This window comes from Oryctolagus cuniculus, unplaced genomic scaffold (assembly GCF_964237555.1).
Source record: "Oryctolagus cuniculus unplaced genomic scaffold, mOryCun1.1 SCAFFOLD_81, whole genome shotgun sequence".
Classification (NCBI taxonomy): Eukaryota; Metazoa; Chordata; class Mammalia; order Lagomorpha; family Leporidae; genus Oryctolagus; species Oryctolagus cuniculus.
The window spans coordinates 201,722-207,282 of NW_027208248.1; positions in this window are offsets into that span (position 1 = coordinate 201,722).

The following is a 5,561-nucleotide window of genomic DNA, read 5'->3' on the forward strand; positions in this document are numbered from 1 at the left end:
TTGGCAACTTCTCTTATCTCTTGGCATTTGTATTGTTTCTAACAAAGTACTCATTTCTTCTCATAGTAATGACAGCAAATTGCTTTTCATTTCATAATATTTGCAGCACATTTGAACTTTTTGTTCTTTGAATTTCTACTTACCACCTGTACATACCTTTAATATCCAAGTTTAAGTCAGTATTTGCCTGGTGGAATGGAGGCCAGAAGTTCTGTAAGCTGTCCTGGAAACTTTCATGTACACAGTTTCTCAGACTTAGGATGGGGTAATCATTCACCACTTTCAAGTAATATATTTTGTACATTTTATGGATGTTTATGGGTCTTAAATTTTCCTTTAGTTGTGAAAGATAAAGAAGTCGAAGACTATTCTGGTAAGTGCTATTGTCTTTGATTTTGTTTTTCTTGAGCCTTTATTTTCCTTTTTTCATGTGTTGTAATAGTCTGTTATCAGCAATTTTCCATATGTTTTTTATTAATCTATTATTTCTCCCACTGGATTACTCATTTCTCCTCTCTTAAACACAACTTATTTTATTTCAGAAAACATCCAATATTTTTATGCTTCATATTTCCTATTACCATTACCTGTGTGTGTTTATAATATCCTTTTTTTTTGAGAGGTAGAGTGGATAGTGAGAGAGAGACAGAAAGAAAGGTCTTCCTTTTCCATTGGTTCACCCCCCAATGGCCACTGTGGCCAGCATGCTGCAGCTGGTGCACAGCACTGATCTGAAGCCAGGATTCAGGTGCTTCTCCTGGTCTCCCATGTGGGTGCAGGGCCCAAGCACTTGGGCCATCCTCCACTGCACTCAGGGGCCACAGCAGAGAGCTGCACTGGAAGAGGAGCAACCGGGACAGAATCCGGAGCCCCGACCGGGACTAGAACCCAGGGTGCCGGTGCTGCAGGCAGAGGATTAGCCTGTTGAGCTGTGGCACCAGCCTATAATATCCTAATCTAAGTTTATCCTTCCATTGTGAACCTGTGAACAAATTAAATTTTGATTATGGGGTCATGAATTCCAACAAAATTAAGAACCCATCATTTACAAATATTTTGAAAGATCTTTGCATTCATGATAATTCACATCATCCGTGTCATGAATTTTAAAGCCATCTTTTATTCTTTTCCTTTTAAAATTTTTTTTCTTATTTGAGAGTTGCAGAGAGGAGAGTCAAAGATCTGCCATCTGCTGGCTTACTCTACAGATTGCTGCAATGGCTGTGTGGTCCAGGCTGCAACCAGGAGTTTCTTCCCATCTTCCACATGAGTGGCAGTGGCCCAATCACTTGTCTATTTTCCACTGCTTTTCTCATGCCATTAACAGGGAGCTGGATGAGAAGTGAAGCACCAAGGATAGGAACGAACACCAATATGGAATGCTTGCTTCACAGATGGAAACTTTATCTGCTGTACCATAATGTTGGGTCACAGGCAACATATTTCTAACTTATTTGAATTTTATGGGACTCTATATTTACTATCAGTGTATGATAGTTGCATTATAATAGGTGCAGACACTGGCTTCTTTGAATTTTTACTGCTAACTTACTTGAGCTTTGATTTCCATTTTTTATTTTTTTCATCCATTTTCCTTTTTAGGGTAATTATAGTCATGTAGTTTCCAGCCAAAGTACTTATATCTACTTGTTGTTGTACTATTGTTTCTCTAAAATTATTTTTCTTATAATATATTTGATTTCATAGCATCTCTATCTTTACTTAATTTTTTATCTTGGTCCTTGTAACTATCACCTATATATATATTTAGTGATCTATGCTCAGCAAATCCTACCACTGTGAACCTTAAGCCATCTTTCTTGGTGTTTTCATTATGAGGTTATCAACTACCACAAAATTGTATAAGTTGTTCTGGGAACCTTCATGTACAGAATTTTTCAGAGCCATTTTAGGAGCATTTGATCTTTACCCACTTCAAGGTAACAGATTTTATGGTAAGTGTGATTGTTTATGGAGCCATACCATTACCTTTGATTTTTTTGGAAATATCAGTAGGTTAGCCCTAAATACTGATATTTTACTGGTGTTTTTATTCTGGCAGGTGGTGTTTTATTTGATTAACACTTCCTGAAGCACTCATTTATTTTTCTTTCTACCTTAATTATAATAGTATATTGCTAAAATATTTTATTTATTTAAAAGGCAGAGTTACAGGGTGAGAGGGAGACAGTGAAATTAAGAGTGTGTGTGTGTGTGTGTGTGAGAGAGAGAGAGAGAGAGAGAGAGAGAGAGAGAAAAGAGAAAGATCTTAAGATCTTCCATCCTGGTTCACTCCTCAAATTCTGACAATGGCCATGGCCAAGCCAGATTGAACCCACACCCTAGTAGACTTCCATGTCTCCCACATGGGTGCAGGGGCCAAAGAATTGGTCCATCATCTAGTGCTTTCCCAATAGGGAAATCTAGATCAGAAGAGGAGCAGCCAGGACTTGAACAGGTACCCATTTGGGATGCCAGCCCTGAAGACAGTGACTTTACCCACTATATCACAATGCCAGCCCCAATAGTATAGTTTTCAACAGTTTTTTTTTTATCTTCTTTGCATTCTATCATTGCTACTAAAACTATTCATTTTTTCATTGCAATCATAATATATTTTATTTCATAACAGCCTGTTTATTTGCTTTTGCATTTGAGTTCATAACTTATACCTATATATCTCTTTAACTTGATATTGTAAGCCAATTCTAGCACTGTGAATGTGTGGTCATCATGGTTGGGCTTTTCTTTATGAGATCATCAACTCCATCCAAAGACTACAGTTTTTGCTGGCAATCATCATGGACACACATTTTCAGAGACATTGTAGATTTATCTGATAATTCTGATAAAAGCCGAGACACTGTGGCAAAAATATTCTACATCAAGGATTTCAGTGAATGATACCCCAGTGGAAAGAAAGGGTGATAAAAGAAAGATGTGCTTTTCTCTGAAGTGAAGGGAGAACTTCCACTTTGCTTATGGCCTTGTCTAAATATTGACAGAGTTTGTGGTCAAAAAGGCTTCCATAGCCTTGACAGGTCATGGCAAGAGCCTTGAGTGATCACTGAGGTCATAAATAAGAGTGGTAATTGTTAAATTAACAAAAGTCACAGTGTACTTATTCCCCATGTATGACCTCTGTCCTTAATGAGTTGTACTATGAGAACTGCAAAACTTGTTCTCAGCTGTTTTCTTTACATTGCATGTAGGTATGTGTGTAAATTGTTGAGAGCTTTACTTAGTATAAAGTTGGTCTTCTGTATATAAAGTTAATTAAAATGAAGCTTAAAAAAGAATGGGATGTGAGAGGAAGTAGGAGGTGGGATGGGATGGGGGAGGGAAGGTAGGTATGGGGGGAAGAACCAATATATTCCTAAAGCTGTACCTATGAAAGTTGTATTCATTAATTAAAAACTTTAAAAAAATAAAAGACACACACAAATAAATCAATCTCTATGATGTCAAGTCAAAAAAGTCAATGTGATGCCACAAATCCAATGTTGTTATATCATAATCTCTGAGATATCCTAATCCACCTTTGTGATACTATAATCAGTAGTGATGCTATAAAACAATTATGATGTTATAAATCAGTATTGGGGTGGCATAAAGTATTGTACTACAGTAAAACAAAATAATAACAGAAACTAACCATTGTGGTATTACAAAACTACCATTGTAACATTATAATCAATTGCAATGCATAAACAACCATAATTATGTCATAATGACCAATGTGATTTTATAAAATTACCATTTTGGTGTCATAATCAATTGTGAAGTCATTGAAATAATTGGGACATCATAACCTTACCATTATGACATTATAATTAATTGTGATCTCATAAAGTAACCATTATAATGTCATATTTAATTGTAAAAATCATGAAAACCATTGTGATGTCATAAACTTATAATATGATGTCTTATTCAATTACTATGTCATAAACCAGCATTTTGATGGCAGTATCAATTGTGATGTCATAAAACACAATATTGATGTTATAATAAAATCAGATATTATGAAAACTATTTTGATATCATATACTAATATGCTGCCATGAATGTTTAATTGTGATATCATAGATCAAACATTGTGTAGTCATGATGAAATAGTAAAACTATGAATATCATTGTGATGTCATGAAACTGCCATTGTGAGGTAACAATCAATTGAGATGTCATAAATGAACACTGTGTGGACATGACTTTTCACTGTGAGGTCATCATAATTTATAAAGTCATAAAACAATATTTTGATATCATAAGCCACAATTGAAATGTCATAAAACTGCCAATATAATGGTATAATCAACTATGATGTAATTAAAACAATTTTGAAGTCAATACCTATTATGATATGAAAAACCATGATGTAAATGACATAAAGCTATAATTGTAATGTCATAATCAATTAGGATATCATAAAAATCCTTGTAATTTTCTAATCAGCTAGGATATAATACACCTACCATTGTGATGTCCTAATCAATTGACTCATAAATACCATTGTGATGTTATACATATACTAGTATGAAGTTATAACCAGTTTGTGATGTCATAAACTATAATTGTGATAACATGAGCAACCATTGCTGTTTAAACTATAGTGATGTCATATCAATTATGATGTCATAAAGCATCATTTTCATGATAAACCCAATTATAATGTCATAAAATCTATTGTGATTCCATAAACCAGTATTGTGATGGCATAACATACAATTGTTATTGCAATAAAGGTACCAATGTTATGTCATAATCAATTGTGATGTCACAAAAATCAACTGGAATATGATAAATAATCATGGTGATTTCATAATCCATTTGATATTACGATCAATATTGCAGTCTTAAAAGCCACCATGATGTTATGAACCTATCATTGTAACATTATAAGCAATTCTAAATTCAATAAATCATTGTGATGCTATAAAGATACCATTTTGATGTCATAGTCAATTGTGAACTAATAAAAACCATGGTTATGTCACAAACTTACCTTTAGGAAGTCATAATCAATTGTGAAGTGTTAAACTGCCATTGTTGTATGATAATCAATTGTGATATAATGAAAGCCATTATTTTGCCATCAATATTATGATGCAATAAACTAATATTTTCATGTCACAAACCAACCACTGTGATGTCATAATCAATTGTAAAGTCATAAATACCACTGTGACATTTTAAACCTAGCATTGTGATGTCACATTATGATTCCATAGACCATGATTGTGATGTCATAATCAATTGTGATGTCATGAAAACCACTGTGATGACATATACTAATATTGTTATGTATACTGTGATAAATAGAAAAATGCGATTTCATAAACCAACTACAATGTTGTCATTATTAACTGAACTTTTATTTTTTTGACAGGCAGAGTTACACAATGAGAGAGAGAGAGAGAGAAAGGTCTTCCTTTCCATTGATTCACCCTCTCAATGGCTGCTATGGCTGGTGCTCTGCGGCTGGCACACTGTGCAGATCTGAAGCCAGGAGCCAGGTGCTTCCTCTTGGTCTCCCATGTGGGTGCAGGGCCCAAGCACTT